Source organism: Acinonyx jubatus, chromosome A1 (genome assembly GCF_027475565.1).
Source record: "Acinonyx jubatus isolate Ajub_Pintada_27869175 chromosome A1, VMU_Ajub_asm_v1.0, whole genome shotgun sequence".
NCBI classification, from domain to species: Eukaryota; Metazoa; Chordata; class Mammalia; order Carnivora; family Felidae; genus Acinonyx; species Acinonyx jubatus.
Window position 1 is genome coordinate 209,583,751 of NC_069380.1, and position 23,394 is coordinate 209,607,144.

Sequence of the window (23,394 nt, forward strand, 5' to 3'; positions counted from 1 at the left end):
TCTGCCTTAGGGAAATTGCTTCAACTCCTTGAATTTCAGTTTCCTCACCTCACTTCTAAAATGTGGATAATAGTAACTATGCCACTAGAAGTTTTACTCAGGTGTTCAGTGTCATCTTGTTTGGTTTTAATGTTATAGAAAGATGGGAAGTTCAAAAGGTAATGTTCCTGTTCTCTGGCACATTCCACATGTCCTGTATTCAGGAGTTTTGTGCTCCCTGGTTCCTAAAGGAATTACGTTTCTTTGTATATTAGGTATTCCCCTCTGCCAAGGCCATCACCACCCAGAGCTTTGTTTAGAAATCAGACATAGCTGTGGACAGGAAAGAGGAAATTAAGTGGCGGCTGAGTTTTAGTTATCTCAGGTGGGTTAAGCAAATTTGATTTGAATGAAAAAATTAAAAGCATGTGATAGTATTGGTACATCAGTGTTATGGAAGAAGTTCATATCGGAGTTAATGTAAGGGCTGAAATCAGCATATGTGAAAGTACCTAGCCCAGTGCCTGACTCAAAGCCTGGTCTCAAAAAGTGCTTATTTCTCTTTTCTGCCTGTTTATTTGTACTTTGTTATTCAGGAAATGCCTGTCAGTTGAGCCATTTGAAATCCAAATATCTACCCTCTATTTAGACCAGCTATAAACAAACTGGATCACTTGTACCCCTAGTGTGCACAGAAACTCCTAGAGGGGTAGAGTGGGTTGAGAGAGATTTAGGGAATATGTTTCTAGATCCTCAAGCTCTATATTTACTTTTTCCTATAATTGATCAGCCTGAATTAGACGTCATTCTAGGTCTCTTTCCCCATTTTCCTTTCATAATCACCTTTCTACCACTTGACAGAAGAGAGGCATACTTCCCACCATTTCTGAATCTTACTGAGTCGGAATACTGTGTTGCCTGGGGAGAGGTTCTCAAATAAAGCAAAAAACAGAAATGGGAAAAATATGTGTTGGCAGAAAAGGAGAGCATTTGGTAAAGGAAGGTGCAATGAAAAAAATCTAGAAAGAGAAATGTAGGCTCAATTTGTGAGGTTTTCAAATCCTTGGCTGAAGGATTTCCCCCATATGCACTGAAGAGTCTTTGTGGAAAGCAAGGAAGTTGCCAATGCCTCTGCATCTTGTAAAAGACTGTCATTGCGCTGATGACCTTCCTATTGCAATGGAGCCCTACATTTCCCATGAGATATTTTGTAAAATATGTAATATATATTTTGTAACAAATACATATGTTATATGATATGTAGTATATATTGTGTTTATATATTATTACAAGATATATGTCTAGTAAAATTTTACTTTTTTATTCAATAATTATCAAATTTTGTAATATATTTATGTTGTTTGGAACAGTTTTGTGCTACTAATAATCTTAATGTGTAATTCAATCTAGAAGAAATTATAAACATAAGAGTATTATGGAAATAGGAAATTAAAAATATAAATACATATCTGAATAACATGTATACTTTTGTCGTAGAGAACTATGATAGGGTGATCAACAAAGCATGGAGATGTATTTCTTTTTTTTTTTTCTTTCTTTTTTAAATGTTTCTTTACTCTGAGAGAGAGGGGTGGGGAGGAGTGGGGGAGGAGCAGAGAGAGAGAGAGAGAGAGGGAGACACAGAATCCGAAGCAGGCTCCAGGCTGTGAGCTGTGAGCACAGAGCCTGAAGTGGGGCTCGAACCCCTGGACCGCTAGGTCATGACCTGAGGGGAAGTCAAACGCATAACCGACTGAGCCACCCAGGCGCCCGGAGATGTATTTCTTTGAACAAATTCTATGAGGGCATTCTTTTTAGTGACTAAAAAGTAACAGTGTGAAATATATGTTAAAAGCAGTGTTCATTTACCTACTTTCAAGTGGATGGATATCAAATCATTGTAGTATTTAGATTTCATTGGACAGATGTATAAAGAGAGTTTTGTTTTTATATGTTACTATTTACAATACACTGGAAATATCACCCTTTGCAATGATTTAAATTTATGATGAGAAATTTTAAAGGACAGAAGTTAAAAATGTGTGAATGGGTACTTTCAAACTTTGGAAGTAAATAATCCAAAAAATTTGAAGATTACTATTACAGGTAGCGTGCAAAATGCAGTTTGGTTAAGGCTGGTGCTCTCCTTACAGTGGGTAGCCAGGAGTAGGCGGGGAGAAGTGGGGAGAAATGGGGAGAAGTGAAGCAGGGGAAATTGTACCACTATATGTAGTACAGTGGACGTACCATAGAGGGGCGCTGGAGGACTGGAAGACAGAGAGGCGTCGGCTGGGATGGGCGGGACACGAGTGGCTCTTGGAAAAAGCGCGGGGCAAACAAAATGGCGGCCGTTCGACTGAAAGGGGCGGCTCCACAGAGATTTGGCCAGGTTAGTGACAGCGAATTGGTTTGGAGGAACGGCTGCTGTCAGGGCAGGCTTCAGGCGAGATGGGACATGAAGGGGTTCCAGCCATGCCCCGTGGGTGAGTTGGAGTCAGTGCTAGTGGAAAGGCGTCTTTTTTTTTTTTTTTTTTTTTCACTTGGGAGATGCGGAAAGGCCCGTTTCTGAACACTCATGGCTCAACTAACGCAGAGCAGTCTGTGTGTCTTACACATGGAAGTGAGAACACCTCAGAATTTCACACACTACTTAGGAAAAGGTGGAAGGTGTTAGTTGGTTGCCATGAATGGGTTTGCCAACCGAAGAAGCCCAGGGACCCTTGGTGATTATGATGACATCCGTGTAAATACGAACTCGCTCTCCAAAGCCAATCGATATTTGGTTAATTCAACTTATTAACTTTGGAAAAGAGTACTCATATCTCAGAGTTTTCTGATCTGCTGGGAAAGTAGGGGCTATTTTCCATGAAAGTAGTGACCTGGGAGAGTTCCTGCAAGGTTTCACAGATTATGGCACTGCAGAGACAGTTTCCTAAGTCTTGATTTCAGGTGTTCAGTTGCAGCTTGTTTATCAGATTTGAAACAAATCTAACTAGTCAAATACAAACATAAAAATATCCCCAAAACAGAAGTACCTGTTTAGATTATCTCTAATTTCACATTATCTAAACCCTGATTTCTATTCCACGTTCTCCCTTTCTTTTAGTAAATGAGTGATCATATGATTTTATTTATATTTTGTAAATACTCCCAAGTTTCCCAGAAGCTACTTTTGCCTATAGAGGGAAGTCTAACTTTTTAGTCTGGTATCAGAGGCCTCCATAATTTGCCTCAATCTATATTTCTTATTTTATTTTCCGTCATTTTCCCATGTGAAACAGCGGCTCAGTCTGGCTGTTTCACTGCCATCTGAATATTACATGAGGGTACAGTAAGAGCCAGATTAATATACAAACAAAGGATGGTAGAATATCACTTTTGATAAGGCGATAAAGGAAGGTTTCATAGAAGAGACAACATTTGAATTGATCTTTGACATGCTGGATTTTTTTTTTTAATTTTTTTTTTTAACGTTTTTTCATTTTTGAGACAGAAAGAGACAGAGCATGAACGGGGGAAGGTCAGAGAGAGAGGGAGACACAGAATCTGAAACAGGCTCCATGCTCGGAGCTGTCAGCACAGAGCCCGACTCGGGGCTCGAACTCACGGACCGCAAGATCATGACGTGAGCCGACGTCGGATGCCCAACCGACTGAGCCACCCAGGCGCCCCGACATGCTGGATTTTCAAGGCGTGGGCTTAGAGTAAAATACTGAGCTATTGGTGAGGAACTAGGTGTGGCCTAGCTTCCTAGGACATTTACTCCAATAATAAAGACACCAGGAGGTGAGATACCATTTGGCCTTTTCTTATTACATACCGCACCACAGTGGTAAAATCGCCTACATTATATGTATATTTAGGTCTCTTTCCACACATGGAGTTGTGAAGTAGAACTTTCTGAGATGTGATCCATTACTAGGCAGAATTTGGTATAGGACACTTCTGTTTAGTATCCTATTTGTGTTGGTTTATTATTACTATAATCACAGAACAATTCCATTCTTATATTTCACCTACAGTATTTTAATATAGGTGTTATCCAGGAGTACCCCTGGGCAGGATGGTGATTCAAGTTTTTTTGTCAGCCTGAGATTAAAAAAAAAAAAAAAAAAAAAAAAAAAAAAAAAAAAAAAAAATGACCCTGAACAAGGAACCTGAGAGTACAGATTCTAGATCTGGCAATGCCACTGATGCTAATAAAAACAAGATAATTATTTTTCCCCTCCTTGATTTCTGCACCGGGGAAAATATACAATAATAATTTCCTTGCCTATTTGTAAAAGTGCAGTAAATATATGCAAAAATATTTCCAAGGAATTAAAAAAATCGCTAAAATGTAAAGGATCAAATTCCAGGCTCTTTGTTTTCTCTGAAGGTATAATTAGGAAATCTGAAAAACAGCCATTTATTTAAATGCATTAGGTGCTATAGGTAAAGACCATGAGAGCTGGGACTTTGTTTCTCTTATATTTCCAGTGCCTAAATAGTGTCCGTCACATAGTAGGTATTCATTGTATGTTTCTAGAATGAAGGAATGAACAAGTGACTGGAGGCATTCAGGGGCCTCCTTCTAGCTGGCTGACCTGGCCGCCAAAGCTCTGTGTCCAGGTGTCTGGCTGAGTGGAGTCTATGAACTGTGTGTTTGCTTAAGGATATCCTGCTTCCACCTGCTTTTCTCCCTCACTGTTTTATAATGGTAATAGATAACATTGCTTGGGGACCAAATCTGTTCCAAAAACTGTGAGGTGCTTTACATAAACGATCAGTAATCCTCATAATCCTGAAAAGATGTGCATCCTTATTTTAAACGTCAGAAACTCATGCTCAGAGAAACTAAGTAATATACTAAAAATCATAGCTCATGCATCAATTTGGATAGGCTAGGTTATGCTGTAGTGGTAAACAACCTACACATCTCAGTGACTTAAAATAAACAAAGGTTTATTTTTTGTTTCTGTCACATGTTCACAGTGAGTCAGCAGGAGGGCCCTGCTCAATGTAGTGGGGTCATTGATGCAGCAGAGCCGCAACCATCACAACTCTTGCTATACCACAGGAAAAGGCATCTCTGCAGAGTGTCATACCAGCCATAAAAGCTTGGCCTAGAAGTGACATACATCCCTTCTTCTCACAAAACATTTGCCGGGATTCGTCATATGACTCCACCTAACCTTATAGGCAAGCTAGGAAGTGTAGTCCTATCATATGCCTGGAAGACAGAGTGAGAAATTTGGGAGGCAATGCAAATGATAACCAGCTCTAGTAAGTGGAAGGCTTGGTTTCTGAATCCAAAAATTATCTGACTCCAAAGCCAGATTTCACAAAACCGCATTGCTTTACTCAGTTTACCTAGAATTCTGGAATTGCGAAATATCTATATCATTTGACTTTCTGTTGCTTTTCAGTGAGGGTTGTCTTCTTGAAGCAACCTAGGCTGAATCTTCCTGGGCTGAGAATAACTCTTCCTTCTCAGTTGTCATAAGGTGAATCACGACCCCTTTGGCCTTTGGCAGATGAGGGCTTGAAAGGCAGACCCTCTGGGGTAGGCACTGTCCCCAACCATGCTCTGTTCTGCTTGTGTATCTGTAGCGGAAATGTTATTAACATCATGTTTTGCTATTCTAGTTCCACAGCTGCTGGAGTGACTTAGCAGTTGGCTAGGCATACCCTGAACTACAGAAGATGTATGCTGGGCCAGAAGCAGGCCTTCTTCCTGCAGACTTGGAAGGAGCTGATGACAAAGGCCTGCCAACAGTGCTGTGACTGTAAGTTAGGATCATTCACATTTCCATCTTTGTAGGCAGCCTGTGATGTGAATTTGGAGGCTCCCCAGCAAAGAGCCATGAATTAGAAGTCAAGAGCTTTGAAGTCATTCCTGGCTCTATCATCACTAGTTGTGTGACCTTGGGCAAGTAATTTAATCTCTCAGAAGTCTGAGTTTTCTATCTGGAAAAAGAATATCAATTCCAACATCCAGGTTTTTAAGATGAAAACTGCCAATTTGTGCAAAATGTGAATGGCTGACATCTGAACAACACTTAATATTTTACAGAGCTTTTCTTCCGCTACCCTGCTATGCAGACATAATTACTGTGATTTCCTCAGTGAAGAAACTCAGTCTTGTAGGATCAGGTGAATTGCCCAAGGTCTCACAATTAATAAATAGCAGAGGTAGGACTTGAACATGTCTTCTGTCTCCAAATATGATATTCTTTTCCCTGATCTGAGTCATTGACTAGGATGATCCACAGGATGTGAAAAAGAACATATAAGTAAAGAGAATGCGTAACAAAGAGAAAAACAGTAGAAGATTTGGACTCTTGAAGACTAAGTTTGAATCCATTTATTGGTTTATAGTCCTGGAAAAGCCACTTCCTCTCCTCCCCTCCCCTCCCCTCCCCTCCCTTTCTTTCTTTCTTTCTTTCTTTCTTTCTTTCTTTCTTTCTTTCTTTCTTTCTTTCTTTCATGTTTGGCAAAAGTAGGTAGGGCTTATAGTTATCTGGTACACACTGGTATAGCCATACTGAATATTAAAATATTGAAATCCTTCTGTACTGTTTGGTGAATAGCTACTCTAACTGGCCCCTCCTTTAAGATCCCCACCTATCTCCTCTTTTAGTAATAAAAACATCAGTGTGGGGCCCAGCAGGAGGCATTAAGGACCCACTTCATTACAGGGCTATGGTTGGTCCCAAGCTATATTCATTGTTAAATATTTTTAATATGATTAATGAGTGGGGACAATAGTCATGTTCTTCCCAACTTCAGTGGGCTGCTCTTGAAGATCAGATAATATAAAACAATGAAGATGACATACCAGCTGTAAACCTTAAGGGCAATGTTTTTTAAAATATCATAGCAATGGTCTCTGGAAAGAGAATTCTGTTGTATTGAAAATATCACATAGGTTTTCACCTTGGTGGGATTTGTTGCCTATTAGCCTATTCAAGATTCTGAGACATAAAGGAACTTATTTAAAATTTTTAACTTTGAATTTCCTAATAGTTGAGAATAGAGCTCATTTCCTCCACTATAATACACTTCTCACATCCTCTGCTAATTTTGTGAATCTAGGTTTTTGACCCTGAGCTTATTGTTTTCTCTGTATTTACTTATTTTTGTATGGTATGTCTTTCTATGCACTGGCCCACAAAGTTCCTATCCCAGATGCTGCTTCAGTCCAGAGTCAGAGGCAGTCAATAACCTATGGCAGGTTTATCATAGAACAGAGGTTTCTGGAGTCTAATATCCTAGAAAAATAAGAACAAGGAAAATAGTACATCATCAATAACAGTTGTAGATATTTATTGAGTGCTTTTTATACGTGGAGGATGCTGCTGAGTGCTGTACATATTCTACTGGTCATGGTATTTGTCCCTCCATTTCACCCCACATGGTTAGTCTAAGCCATGGGGCAGCAAACTATGGCCCATGGGCCATCCATTCCTAGGCTTGTTTTTGGAAGAGCTAAGAATATTTTAAATATTTTTATAGGGTTGAAAAAAGAAGAATATGCTACTGAGGTTGTATGTGGCCCACAAACCCTAAAATTGTTACTATTTTACCTTTTACAGAAAAGTGCCAATACATGGTAATCCCACTTTGCTTACTAGTGGTTGGAATAGAATTAGGCATGTGGTCCATTCAGACCACAAATGGTTATTGAGGCCTAACCACTATTTTGAATGTTGAGGAGACATCAGTAAGCAAAACAGACAAAAATTCCTGCCCTTGTGTATTTTACTTTCAGTTCTAGTTAATGAGCTATAAGTCTATTGTTGTTTGGTAAAGGCTTCTCACTTTCTTGTAGGAAATAGTGAAAAAGATATTCATTCCCAGTTTATATGTTTCCCTCTTTAATTTTTTATTTTTCAACGTTTATTTATTTTTGGGACAGAGAGAGACAGAGCATGAATGGGGGAGGGGCAGAGAGAGAGGGAGACACAGAATCGAAAACAGGCTTCAGGCTCTGAGCCATCAGCCCAGAGCCCGACGCGGGGCTCGAACTCACAGACCGCGAGATCGTGACCTGGCTGAAGTCGGACGCTTAACCGACTGTGCCACCCAGGCACCCCCAATGTTTCCCTCTTTAAATGTGATACTTCTAACTTATGATCACAAGGGAAGCCAGTTTGAGAGTCAACAACACATCAAGGGTGACCGAAGAGAAGGTTAAAAAGAAATTAATTAAACTGCTGAGTCAATACACCTTGAAATCTGTCATAAGACTTCCCAATATTAAATTTTTCTGTAAGTCCTTTTAAATAAGTTTTCTGTTACTTGAATTAGCAAACAGCATATGTATACACATACATTATCTAATTTAATCCTCATGACAATCCTATGAAATATTTATCATTCTCATTTTACAGAAGAAGAATGTGAAGATCAGAGAAATTAACTAATTGCAGAGTCAACACAGTAAGTGGTAGAGCCAAGAGGAAAACTCTGATCTCTGGGTTTTGCAGTTCTCTCTAAAACTCAGTCTCTCCTTCTTAAGGAATTTGTAGGCAGTAAGGATTGTTAGAGGTCAAGACAGGAAGTCAATATGGGGACAGTTTTTATGTCCTGAGCCTGTGTATATAACTGCATTACTGAGTTTCATCCTCTTTCTTAGACCTACAATAATCTTTCTTTACCCCTATCCCACAATGAGAAGGCAGAGTTTTTCCATTTATTGAGAAGTCATTGACCTAAGACAGTTGTATTAATGTATGTAAGGAACCAGGCACTGAAATCTCCCAGCAGGGAGCAAATCTTTCTTCGAATCTATATATAAGATCAATCTGTTTTCTCCATTTTTCCTGTCACCATTTAGATTCCTTCTCACCTTGTTTACCTGGCCTGTGCTCAAACCACTCTGACCTTCCAACCCAATTTTCACACTGTAACTAGAAGATAAAGGCAGTTTTTCAATATGGCTTTCAACAAAGCCTGTTCAGCTTTATCTTTCTTCAAGCATCTCCTGCTTTGTCTGTTTCAGCCACACCAGCCTTTGTCAGCCATCAGCTTCTGCCTGCAATGATCATTCTTTCCTTCTATGCCCAATAACACCTATTTGTCTCTGGCTCAAGTTTTATTTTTTTATGCAAGCCTTTATTGATCTCGCTATTAGATTGACTCCTCTCATTAGCCCTCACTGTGCCATGGCACATGGCACAGTTATAGTGTTCTACTAGTTTGTGTGATTATCTGTTTAATCTGTGTACCATATTTTATGTAGGAGACCAGTGGCCACATTTGTTACCATTGTAAACCCATTGTCTAGTACACAATAGGTGCCCAATAAATAGTTGTGGAATGAATGTATAAATGTAAAGGCATCTTGTATTTGTTCAGTGATCTAAAGCATCAAGTAAATTCTAGAGCTCAGGTTGTATCAGTTTGAAAACCTGCAGGAAATACATGAGATCCTCAAATGGAACAATTGAGGAAAATTTAATTTAGGAACTGTTTATACAGGTGAAATAGGCTTAAGGGAAAGTAACAAAGGATGATAAAGCATCCTGGGGCTCGCAACAGTGGGGTTGGTACCCCTAAACCTGAATGGTCAAGTGAAGGGAGAAGTTTCATCCCAAAGAGAATAGGTGTGGTTCTAGAAGAGAGCCACAGGGTAGGAATGGTGGATATTGTAGATAAACCCAGCCAATTTGAAGGACCTCTCTAGTGTCCATTGATGTTAGAATTAAAAGAAGAAGGAGAACATGATTATCATTCTCTTTTCTCCCTTAACCTCCATCTAGTGCCTCCCAGTGGGTAAACCTAACTGAAAGCCAGAGGGTAGGGAACTAAATGATAGTCCTTAAAGGCCACTTCCCAGGGCACAAAGCTGAGTGGAAAATGGATCTGGTAGGACAAATAAAAAATATCCAGCCATTGGTCCTTGGGACAATTCCATATTTTGCTAAGATGACACTAAAGGGTAGCTTGAAAAGTTTTAATTTAATATAACAGAAAGGAATTACTAAAGTTAGAGTTTCATAGGTAATTGAGGCTACAGAAATTTTCTTATCATGGACATTCCATGATAACTGTGAATAAGTGAAAAGTACATGGGATTCTTAGTTAAACATAAGATCAAGTCATTGCTTTGCCACTACAAACTTTGGTAGTTTGGTGTTCTTGTTTGTAGAGTGAGGATTATAGTGCTCATGTCATAGGGTCATTTTAAAAATCCAGTGCCTGGCACATGGTAGGAGCTCATGAAATGGTAACTCCTGTGAGAAAGATATGTAGTTATTACCTGCTAGAGCCTTGCACTATGGTAAAGTCTCTCCCTCAGAACTCTTGTTGTCATTAGGCAAGCAAGACCATCAGGGATGGAGAAATTAGAAACTAAGAAGGCCAGGGAATAATCAAATATCAATTGCAATTTAAAATCCACAAAAAAGATTCAGGTCACAAGCCCTGCAGCTCTGCCATGTAACTGGACCACTCCTCACCTTTGCCCCTTCCCCACCCTACCTCCCACCCACATCCTAGGATCTTTAAGGAACCTTCCAGTTCTAAAGACTAGTGCATTGTAGATCAGGAGGATCATATACATCAGTCAACTACTGAGTCTTTCAGCTGTGTGCAGTTAAACCACAGGCTATTGAAGCCAATAATAGCAGGAGCAGTTTAGAACTCCTTAGTGGGCAGTTCTACCTTAAGACAGTAGTGACATCACACAACTTAGCTCAGATGCATTGTGTGACAGTGACAACTTTTCCCCCACTTAAGTGAACCCCTGTTTGCTTACTTGGTGCCAAATGGCTCACATATAAACACTGAAGGACAGATTAAAGACCACATTGTACTTTACTTTGCCATTTCGTGAAGGGCATTATTTTCCACGTTGATAAAATCTGGAGGGAAGAATAAGGGACAATGGACTTTTATTTTAACCACTAAACATTCACTGTATCCCACAGAATGCCTCGGGCTTTGTTCTACCACTCTTGGTCTTGAGACTTTTGCCATTAGGAAAAGTAAAGGCATCTGGTTCAGAGGTTATCCCTAGGGGGATTGATCAGCGTCCTGGGAGCTCATTGGAAAGGAGTAGGGGAATGAAACAGGAGAATTAGAGGGCCTACAGGACAAGTTGAGGTGATAGTTTTTATGCCTGGAGTCCACTGCCTGCAATATGATTCCTGCTCACCAATAGCCTGAGACATTCTGACAGAGAAGGGCAGATGCCACCAGAGCATTAGCGACACACTTAAATAAGCCCTATTTTACCCAAAGCCTTCCCTACTACTGCATCTGTCTGTCCTGTGTTGATCTCTGTCTTCTCCATATTTCTGTTTTCTCTATATTTTCTCCAAACAAGACTAGCAACTCTTCTATCCCCGCCTCTGTTTTCCCACTTATATTAATACCTTATGTTGTCTGAGTTCACTCTGGAGTTTGAAGACATATTGGGCAAGGAATTGAGACCTACTTCCAGGTTTAGCTTTGCTGTATATCCTTGATCATGCCCTTTTAAAACTTCCAGTTTTCTCAACTTTCAAGAAATATCTATTTGCTGTAGTTAACAGTGCTGAGAAACCAGGAAAATACATGTATGTACAGGGATTTTTTTTTTTTTTAATTTAAGGTAGGGGTGCCTGGCTGGCTTAGTCAGTTAAGCATCTGACTTCAGCTCAGGTGATCCCATGGTTTGTGGATTTGAGCCCCGTGTCGGGCTCTGTGCTGGCAGCTCAGAGCCTGGAACCTGTTTCGGATTCTGTGTCTCCCTCTCTCTCTTCCCTCCCCTGCTCATGCTCTGTCTCAAAAATAAATGAACATTAAAAACATTTATGAAAAAATAAAATTTAAGGTAAAAATTATTTACATACAGTGAAGTGCATATGTCCTAAGTATACAATTTGGTGAGTTTAAAAAAATGTATATATCTGTGTAACCAGCATTCTAATTGAGATATAGTATATTTCTGTCATCCCAGAAACTTCTTGCATGTCCCTTTTATATCCTCTTCCAATGAATCCCTCTCATCCAGACTCTAACCACTATTCTGACTTCTGTTACTAGAGATTTGTTTTCCTGCCCTTGAACTTATTAGAAGCACTTTGAAAAGTGAAAGTCACTGTACAAAAGCTAGTATTATTACTATTTTGTAGCTAGATGGTGTATTACTTAAAAGAAAAGATCTAATCTTTTACTTAGTACTAAGCAGAGAGCATGATAGATACTGATTCAGTTCGATATTGAATATGTATTAAAGTAAATAAAGTATAAATGACGTTGACCTGGATTCCAGGAAAGCTGAATTCTAATCTGCTTTGCCTTTATCCAGCTTTGTGTCCTTAGGCAAGTATTTTTTTCTTTTTTAAAAACATTTTGACCCTAAGTTTTTCTTTTATTAAACAAAGAATTAGACGAGATGATGTTGTAGAGTACCTTCCTACTTTCAGAAGTTACTTAACTAAAAATGATAATGACACTAAGATTTACTGAGTGCTTATTATATCCCAGCCACTATTCTATTTTTTAAACATTTTTTAATGTTTATTTATATTTAAGAGAGAGAGACAGAGTGTGAGTGAGGGAGGGGCAGAGAGAGAGAGAGAGAGGCAGACACAGAATCTGAAGTAGGCTCCAGGCTCTGAGCTGTCAGCACAGAGCCCGACATGGGGCTTGAGCTCAAAGAGCACGAGATCATGACCTGAGCTGAAGTCAGACACATACCTGACTGCGCCACCCAGGCACCTGTACCAGCCACTATTCTAAATACATTTATTAACCCATTTATCTTCATAACAGTCCAAAAGGCAAATTTTATCATCTCCATTTTACAGATGAGGAGATGTGGAGGTTAGTTAACTCTCATAAGGTCAAGTGGGCAATGCTAGGACCCAAGCAATGACCTAGACAGTGTAGTTCTAGAGTCTTCAACTTAACCACTAAATTCTGTTTCCAGTCATTGGAGTGATAAATCAATATAATGGTTGGGTGGGAAAAAGGAAAAGCATGGGTGTGTGGTTAGGTAAAGGAATGGGTCACATTTCACAAGTTTCAAAAAAACTTTTTATTATGGAAGTTTCTAAACATACACAAAAATAAGGAGTTCAGCAAACCTCCATGAACTCATCACCTAGTTTCAACAACCATCAATATTATGCCGTACTCTTATTTTTACCTCTCTTTGAAACTATCATGAAAATTTTCAAACATACCCTCACAAGTAGACAGCATGGCATTTCACCCCTAAATACTCCAGGATGCATCTTAAAAAAAAAAAAAAAACAAACCGATTTTGAGCCAACTACAATGCCTTGTTACACCTAACAAAATTCATAATAATTCCTGATTATTTATTATTTAATACCAACTCCATATTCAGATTTCTCTGATTGTCTTATCATTTCCTTTTTGTTGTTTTTCCATTTAGAGCCGAAAACAGGTCCAGTCATTGTATTTGGTTATGTCTTTTAAGTCTCTTTTAATCTAAAATCCTCCCTGCTTTAAAGAGGGGAGCTTTAGGTGTTTTTTTGTTTTTGTTTTTGTTTTTGTTTTTTTCCTGAAGGAGGGGGAGACCATGGAGATACGTTTCTAATTTTTTTCCTCATGTATAGAAATGAGGTGATAGTTTCAGGAGAATAAAGTAAAATCACCCCTGCTTATTCCCATTTCCCAGGCCCCTCACCCCACCCTCTTACCTTATAAATGACCCTCCTGCTTCTGTAAGTCACTTTCTTATATAAGTAGTATAATGTTGCTAGGAAGAAGCTGGTTGGATTTCCTTGCTCTTACCAGAAATAGAGAGTATATCACTACTGAATGAAATTACTATTAATAGCTCTCAGCAAAACCCTTCCATTATAACAGGGATATGGTCTCAGTGAGGAAATTGACACTTAAAGATATGTCTATGTATACTTTTTTTTTTTTTTTTTTTTTGGTACAGGAAGGGGAAACAACAACATGGGGTTGTTTTCATTGCAGGCAGGGACTCTTTAAGGTCAGAACTGGCTCCAACCTGACTGAGTCTCATGGATCTATGATTTCTTATATTTGGAGTAGGCATCCAAAGAACCAAGTCCTTCTTCTTCAGAGTCTGGATTTGATAGGCACACACCTTATTACTCATAGGAATAAAGTCTTAGGAAAGGCCTAGAGAATAGTAAATCAAGTGTTTTCAAACAATGTTCCATGGGGCTCCATCCACGAAGGTACTTTAAATATTTTGCAAAAGTTTGGCTTGAATTTCACTTAAAAAAAATGTGGTCAGTTCTTTATTCTGGTATTAGTCTTTATTTTGGCTTTCTTTTACAATGTCTCTCTTAGAATCCAGTTTTCAGTAGATCATACCAATACTAAATAATAAATTAGCTCCATCTCTTTATCAGACATCTCTGAAATAATGATTTCAAAACTGCTTTGGAGAAAGTACACAGTCTTGATTTCAAAATAAATTTTTGAAAAGGTGCTTCCTTTTTGTATCCCTTGGTAAAATATCTTTTTGGAAATCATTCTCTTTGGTGGATTCTGAAATCTAGGAAGTCCCATTTGGAAGTTAGAGAATGCCTACCTAGAGTAGAAGTTGGGTAAATTAGGGTTTTGTTTTTTTGTTTGTGTATACAGTAAAAATAATTTATTCATTAACTAAATATGCATGAAATAGCATGTATTTTATATGGCTACATATTTCTGTATATAAATGCATTTTAAATGCCTGAAAGAGCACATACCTAATCCAGTATTGCTTACATTGGAGGAAGTAGGGAGGGGACCTGGGTTAGATAGGTGGGCAAGAGGACTTTGTTACCTATAATGTTGATTTCTTTTAAAGGAGGATTTACTTATAGTTGATGTTCTTAGATATTAACTGAAAAATAATGAGTTAAAGACTTATTAAATCATATGTGAAACAGTTTTGAAGGAAGAAAAAGGAAATTGAGATAATTGGCACAAGACAGCCTTCCCCATGTCATGCTATAATTGCCTGACTAGTCTTTCCCCTTGTACTTCCTCCTGCTCCTTATCACAATCCCTAGTTTACTCACCACTAAGCAAAAACTTTCCACTACTTTCCACACACTTTACTCATTCTGATCTTGGGAAGAGCTGGAAACGGAAAGTCCAGAGACTGATCTTTGTGGTGTGGGGTGGTGTTCCCAGGCCTATTGTAAGATAGGCCTGGAGGCAAATGCTACTCATGTTCTTACCTACCTCTGCATCCTTAGTAAATCACTGGGCTTTTACGATTTAGTTTACTCATCTCTTAAATATAATTTAATCTACTTTGTAAGTATTGTACCGAGGTTAAGTAGTATATTGAAAATGTCCTGCACAGTGCCTTGTACATATTTATATAGTTAGATACAGTAAATTTTAGATTCCTCCTTTTTCAGTGTTTTATTCTTCTACACCATGTAGGAGTTGATGATTAAAAAAAAAAAAAAAGTAAGAAGTGATCCTTGTCTAAGAACTCTGTAAATAGTTAAATGCAGTCAAGTGGTTTGAATTCTATGATAGGAAGTACTGAAAGATGCGAAGAAAAGAGTGATACTAATAAGATAATAGCTACAATTAATCAAATGTTTATTCTGAGTTAGGCATTATGCTAAGTACTTTTTGTACTCTATTTTATTTAATTATCCCCAAAACCCTTTTTTGGGATAACTATATTATCCTTGTTTTACAAGTAAGAAGATTACAATTCATTGATGTTAAACTTCTTGCCCCAAGTCACTTATCTACTCAATAACAGAATTGGGATTTGGTTTTGGGGTCTGCCTAACTCCAAAGCCCATGTTTTTAACCACTGCTTGGAAGTTGAGAATAGAGACAAGAATATTTTATAAAGAAGTTTTATTAGTTCATCTATCTATCCATCCATCCAGTCATCTTTCCTTTCACATATTTCAGAAAAGATTTAAGGTAGCTTTTAGAAAATTGACATTTCAATTAAGTCTTTAAAGACATGTGTGTCAATCGGGTAGGTAGGGCCAGAAAGGGCTTTCTTGACAAAGGCAATAACATGGGGAGTAGTATGAAAGTTTCCATCAACAAGTAGCTTGTGTGGCCCCAGAAGGTGAAAACAGAGGCTGGAGAGGTAGATTTGGCTGGATACCTTGACTGCAGTTTTACAAAACTGAGAATTTACTCTGTAGGCAGTAGAGAGTAAGGATAGCGGGTGTCATAAGACAACTAGTTTCATTAACGTAAAACCACACCTCATGCTTTGGCCCCTAATAGAGTCACCTTGATTGATTGTTCTCATTCATCAGACTTTATAAATAACATTTGGTAGTTTTCAGAAATCTAATCCAGTCTCCAAGGCTGAAGTTTTAATTCCATAGAGGCCTGGGGAAGGAATGTACCTCATCTTGTAAAGGCCATTTCCAAGGAGGAGTTAAAAAAAAAAAATTATTTGCATATTGGAAATATAGCTGGAATATGTTTTCATTTTGAGGGTTAGGGTTGCCAGATTTAACAAATAAAAATACGGGATGCTCAGTAAAATTTGAATTTTAGGTAAATAACAATGTTTTTATTTTAAGTATGTAATATTTGGGGTATACTTATACTAAAAAATGTTTTTTATCTGAAATTTATATTTATCGGAAATCTGTTGTTTAAAATTCAAAAGCAGGGTGTTGTGTTTTTCATCAGGTGACCCTATTGAGTTGGTTACTTTGTTCTGATATATGTAAAAATCCAGATTTATTAATCTGTAGTCACTCTTTCTATAACCCCTTTTCCCAAAAAGCTGAGTTCCTGTAGGACTCAGTGCCAGAAGAAATGTATGCTGTGTACAATGTACTGCTACTTCCCACACATAGGGACCTGAAAGAAGTTGACCCCAGGGCAATGAGAAACAAAGAGGAAAATCAAGGCATGGGTCTCTGTGAAGTCTTTTTTTTCACAGCCGACCTTGGAAGTTTTGTATCCTCCCTGTGGCCTGGCAGCCTGGCCTGAGTAGTTTAATGCTTAAATTCTTTTAAGTGATTGTGTTAGTTTCCTTTTCATAAACCTTATCTCTTCCTTGGAATGTGTTTTAGTTTGCCTGGATGGAGTTGAGTATTCTGTTGGCTCCCTGAGTCCTCACGTCGGACTCTGTTTCTGTGGGATTTTTTTCTTTGCTTATTTGCTTTAGGAAGAGGCTCACTGATAAAGGAGGGCAACCATCTGGAGGCCAGAGGATTCTCTGGTGCAGCTGCCCAGAGGGACCCTGCCTCCTCCTCAGGCTGCAAGGAGTTTACTTGTAATCATGGAATGTTTAAAACGAGAACCCCCTTAATAGGATCTATTACAATGGGGCATGGGAAGGGGTCCCTTTGACCCCCACTCAAAATAGTTTCACATTTTGTCTATTACACATTGGTAGTTTCCCTGAAAGATCATTTGATGAAAAGATTCTGCAGCTAGAAATAAGTTATGAAACTTTTTATTATAGCTCCCCCCAACCCCATTACAAATAAGGAATCTGAAGCCCAGAGAGGTGAAGTGACTTAAGATAATGTAGTAGCAGAAGTGGGAAATACAAGCCCAGGTCCTCCAGCTCCCAGATGGTGCTTTTTATTCAAGTGTACCCAGTTCCTAACACCATAACATGAGGAATCTGTCATTCACACTATGCACATTTCAAGGCCCAAGAGTTTCTTAGCTTTCCAGTACACATGCCTCCCCCTGACAACTCAAGGAAGGTTGGAGAGTGTTTTGATTGCCGCTAGGGGTGGTGGAGGCTTAAAACATAAATACCTGGGGGAGACTAGACAGTTATCCTATTCCATCATAATAGGTAAATCTAGATAAGAGTTTGTTGCCTGAGAGAAGCATTTCATGGAGAAGAGCACAGAACAATCTGGGAACTTAGAATTGGAAGGATAGATGGATTGCTATTGGGGTAGAAATTGATCCCAACAGTGGAGGATGTGACCCTGGCATATACACTTCTTAATTTTTCTCTAGCTGCTGTTTTGTTTTGTTTTGTTTTTAATCACTCTGGATCTGTAAGAGATGTATGATTCTTTTTTTTCTTTTTTCCCTCTTAGGTGAGCCCTTGGCTGAGGTACAGTACTTCTGTTCTTGTAAGGTGTACTTGCCTTGTTGTAACCCTTTCCCTGAGGGATTCTCTACATTTCTATATTAAAAACCCCAGGCAACAATAGGGAATCACTAATTCTGGGAATACAGCCCCAAATATCCTTTGTGGTTCCTTATATACAGAGGAATTTACAGTGACATAAGGGAATAGAATAACAAGATGATTAAGGACCTGGGTTTGGATTCGAGCAGACCTGAATTAAAGTCCCAGCTCTGACTTACTAGCATACGACTTTGGGCAGACTGTTGTTTACCTCTCTGAGCTCAGTTTCATAAAATATTAAAAGAATAGGGGTTCGGTGCGAATAATAGCCTACATGTCTTAGGAGTGCTGTGAGGCTTAAATGAGAAATATATATAAAGTGCTTTGCATACTACCTGGCAAGTAGTAAACACTCAATTGCTGCTAGTTGTTATTATTATTATTAATGCCTTTATTAATAATGTCCATAAAAATTGACTAATTTTAGTCTTCTACATCTTGATCTGGGGGTTGGTATCATTCCTATCTTTATTAAAGAAAATCTCTCTCCTAATCAATATGCTACCTATCTTGTTTTCAATTGTGTTAAATTGTATTTCTTAAGTTCTGGTTCCAGTTTCACCTCCTTGATGAAATCTCTCACCATTCCATACCACTTATCTCTGTCTCCTTTAATTTCCTGATTGACACATTCTCTGTGCTAAATGACCTAGAGAGCCATTTCTAACATTTTCTACATAGTCTCTTTTTTATTATTTTCCCCATGAATGCTACAATTGGAACCATATTTGAAAGCTAATTTTCTTATTAAGGGAAATTTCAAACATTTCAAACATAAAAGATAGTGAAAACAGTATAATGGGCTCCATTACCCAACTTCAACAATGATCAACATTTGTCATTCTTGTTTCACCCATCTTTCTTGCTCCTATTTAATTTTGGCCAGAGTATTTTGAAGCATATCCCCAGACATCATGTAATTACATATGTAAATAGTTCATTAAGTATGTCCAAGTGATAAGGATTTTTTCTTATAATTACAATGCCATCAATGTAACAAAATTAATGATAATTCCTTTTAACATTTGACACCCAGTCAATATTTGAATTTGTCTAATTGACTCAAAAATATTTTTTAGCAGTATCTTTCTTAGCAGTATATATTATATAAAGGGATTTTCTTTCTTCCTGTATGTCTAGAGACCTACACTGTGTTCTCACGAATGCTGGTTGATGATGCTGTTCTGATCTCTGGTCTCAGTCTTTGCCTTTGGTCTGTTCATGGCTACCCCAGCCTCAGGGATTTACCTTTCCCATGAGCCTGGACAATGGAGGGGTGAGGGGAAGTATCTTACCTCTCCTGGATTTTGAAGGAAGGGAGAATATGAAGTCAGTAGAGAGAGAAACATGGAAAGAGTCAGAGCTAGAAACCCTGCAAGACACAGGAACTAGAACTAGGTTAAGAAACAGATTGATTAAAAGGGATATTTAGGTTTAGCCGTTGTAGAAATTTTGTTATATTCAGATTGAAAATAGAGAGTGTTTAGTCCATTTATAAACTCAAAATGAACTTAATTTTGAGTAAGAGGTGAAATGTGATAATAGCTGGGTCAAACAAACAAACAATTCCAAAATAACAAAATACCTAAAAGCAAGTTATTTTTCAATGAAACCCCAGGCAAAATGTTAAGAAACTAGTAGAATCACTTGCTGAAGCCCTTGAAGGCACCTAGCTATACCACTTAGATATGTCCCAGCCCTTTTAATTTTCCCTAGCAGTGATTCTGAGCTATCACTGTCCATTAGAATTATTAGGAGCTTTGTAAACTATTGATACTAGGCCCTCTACCCCTATCCCTGAGGTTCTGATCTAGTCTGGGGTGGGATCCATGAGTCAGTATTTTTAAAAGCTTGTTATGTGATCCCAAATGCACCAGCATTAATGATGAATTTTATAGTTCTTATTTCACTATTTTTCTCCCAAGTTGAATATTGTAGTTTACTGGGAAGTCCTGTATTGTTCCTCTTTAAACACTCTTCTATAGATTCTGTAAGCTCAAGTATATTATTTATTTACTTATTTTATTGCTTTAAAATTTTTAAGCAGTTTTTTAACCACATTGTGCTAGTGCTTTTTGTGGATTATGTTGAGACTCTTAAACATCATTTTATTAAATTAGTCTTATGGGAAAATCATCCCATTTCAAGCTTAAAACTTTATCCAACTAGAACTCAACTGGTTTTTAATTGGACACTGACCTGTGCAGTTCTGTTCATAGTTTCACATAGGTTAATGTTCTTTTTTTTTTTTAATTTTTTTTTTTTACGTTTATTTATTTTTGAGACAGAGAGAGACAGAGCATGAATGGGGGAGGGGAGAGAGAGAGGGAGACACAGAATCCGAAGCTGGCTCCAAGCCGTCAGCCCAGAGCCCGACCCGGGGCTCGAACTCACGGACTGTGAGATCGTGACCTGAGCCGAAGTCGGTCGCCCAACCGACTGAGCCACCCAGGCGCCCTACATAGGTTAATTTTCATACTCAATAGCATTATAAGCTTTTTGAGGGAAGATTGGGTTTGAATGCAAGTGATCAAAAACCCAAAATAATAGTTGCTTAAACAAACAAACAAAAAGTTTATTTCTCTCTCGTGTGTAAATTGAATGTGGGTCTGGCATGATTTTCCATGATTTTAGATGCCTAGGATCCTTCTATTGTGCTTCTCTGCCAAGTGAGTCTTCTATTTTTATGGTTATTATGTAGTCCAAGATGAAGGCAAAAGCTATTTGTGATGTCCACATTGCAGCAACAGAAAGGAAGTAGGAAAAGGAAGGGGAAGGCTCCTTCTCTTTAAGGACATTTCTCAAAAGTAATTTAGTTCACTTTCTTATACCCAACTAGCCAAACCTTGGAACTTGGCTTCAAGGGAGGTTGGGAAACATAGTCTTTATTATGAGTGCCTTAAGACCAGGCAGAAATGGAGGGTACTTCACTTAGGTAGAAAGAAAGAAAAGATATTGGGGGATAGTCAGCAATCCCTATCTAAAGAGTAATGACCAAGTCTTACATTTTTTTGTATACCTGATATGCCGACCCCAGTTGCATATGCAGTAGATACCCAACAGGTAGTTATCAATTGATTCCACTTAGAAGGGATTGTTTTCTATTATTTAAAAAAAAATACGTATTTTACTCATATAACTTACTGATATAGTGGCCTATCTTGGGTTTCTAAGTGCCATTTTATTAAATTGTTCCCATAAGGCATCATATTTTAAGTTGCAGACTTCATCCAATTAGTGATAGACTTCTAGATCTAATTGGTTTATTTGTTTTAATATTGCTCACAACTCAGTGTTACTATTCTATGTAAAATCCTTGTAAAAGTTTGTATGAGTGTGTGTATTTTCCTGAGGGTAGAGGTTGGTTCATAGTGTGTATCAGATTCCTTAGTAAATCTGAATCCCATAAAACATTAAGAATCACTGGTGTAAACTAAGAAATAATATGAGCAGTTTGATTTCTAGCTAGTAATTTTGCCAAGTTTTTACTTCTTATCATCATTTGTTACTGTAGTAATCTGTTCTTTCTTAAATAATATGATTATTCTAGTAATCTGATTACCCTGGTAATCTGTTCTTTCTTAATATATAAAGTTATTTAAAATTTTTTAGAGGGGCCGAATATTCAAAGATACACTCTTGGTCTCTTTTTTTTTCAAATAAATTGTAATACTCTAATTGCTTTTTTAAAAAAATTTTTTAATGCTTTTATTTATTTTTCAGACAGAGACAGAGCATGAGCAGGGGAGGGGCAGAGAGAGAGAGGGAGACACAGAATCTGAAGATGGCTCCAGGCTCTGAGCTGTCAGCACAGAGCCCGACGCGGGGCTCAAACTCACAGACTGTGAGATCGTGACCTGAGCTGAAGTCGGACACTTAACCGACTGAGCCACTCAGGTGCCCAACTCTAATTGCTTATTTTAAAAGTTTGGGTTTTGCTATTGGGATTACATCAAAATAAAAAGCTTTTTCACAGTTAAGGAAACCATCAACAAAACAAGAAGACAGCCCACTGAATGAGAAACGATATTTGCAAATGATACATATGTTAAGGGGTTAATATCCAAAATATGTAAAGAACTTACACAAACAACACCAAAAAAAAAAGAAATACAATTAAAAAATGGACAGAAGCTATGAGCAGGACATTTTTCCAAAGAAGACATACAGATGGCCAACAGACACATGGAGAGATACTCAACATCACCAATCACCAGGGAAATGCAAATCAAAACCACAGTGAGATATCACCTTGTATCTCTCATAATGGCTAGAATCAACAAGAAAGAACAAGTGTTTGGCAAAGACGTGGAGAAAAAGGAACCCTCATGTACTGTTGGTGGGAATGCAAACTGGTGTATCCACTGTGAAAACAGTAAGGAGGTTCCTCAAAAAAATAAAAATAGAATTACCACATGCTCCAGTAAATTCCACTATTATTTACCCAAAGAAAATAAAAACATTAATTTGAAAAGATATATGCACCCCTGTGTTTATTGCTGCATTATTCACAATAGCCAGATAGCTATGGAAGCAACCCAAGTGTCTATGCATAGATGAATGGATAAAGACTGTCTGGTGAAATATATATGTGATGGAATATTACTTATCCATAGAACAGAATGAGTCTTGCCATTTGCAACAACATGGATGGATCTATATATGGTATAGATCAAATATAGAATTTAAGAAACAAAAGAAATGAACAAAGAAAAAAAAGACAAACAACACAGACTCTTAAATATAGAAAACAAACTGGTGTTTGCCAGGGGGGATGGGCAAATGGGTGAAATTGTTGTAGGGGATTAAGAGAACACTTACTGTGATGAGCAGTGAGCAATGCATAGAATTATTGAATCACTGTACTGTATACTTGAAACTAATATAGCACTGTATATTAATTATACTGGAATTAAAAAATAATAAAGATTTAAAAAAAAGTTTGGATTTTGGTCAGAGTGATGTTACCAAGATGGTGACATAGGTTGTTCTTGACTTTGTACCCCTCACAAGAACAACTAGCCACTGTTGAAGAACAAGACACCACTAAGAGAATCCTAGAACATGAGAGTAAGGCTGAAGCACCTCCTGCACTACAGAGACCATGACAGATTGTAGCAGATTGCATTAGGGAGTAAGAGAAATAACTACATGTTGACTACATTGCTTCTCTTCTAGGCCAGCGCAGTACCATACAGAGTGGTCTCTGCTGAGCATCTCGTTCCTCCAGTGGGAAAAGAGAACCCAAAGGGGACAACCACTCCACCTGTCAGCATTGTGAGTTTCTTTATAGGAGCCCCTACTCTGATCTCTCACCATGGGGAGTGCATGGGAAT

General features: G+C 38.1%; 1 long non-coding RNA gene across 1 annotated transcript in view; it reads left to right on the forward strand.

The window, feature by feature from the left end:
- Window positions 1-2,262: 2,262 nt before the first annotated feature.
- The window catches only part of LOC113603972 (uncharacterized), a 28,272-nt gene continuing 7,140 nt past the window's right edge, over window positions 2,263-23,394 (forward strand). Inside the window, exons 1-3 of the long non-coding RNA XR_003425794.2 lie at window positions 2,263-2,462; window positions 5,608-5,747; window positions 23,237-23,335. This is a non-coding gene — a long non-coding RNA (uncharacterized LOC113603972). The remainder of the gene's footprint in view (window positions 2,463-5,607; window positions 5,748-23,236; window positions 23,336-23,394) is intronic.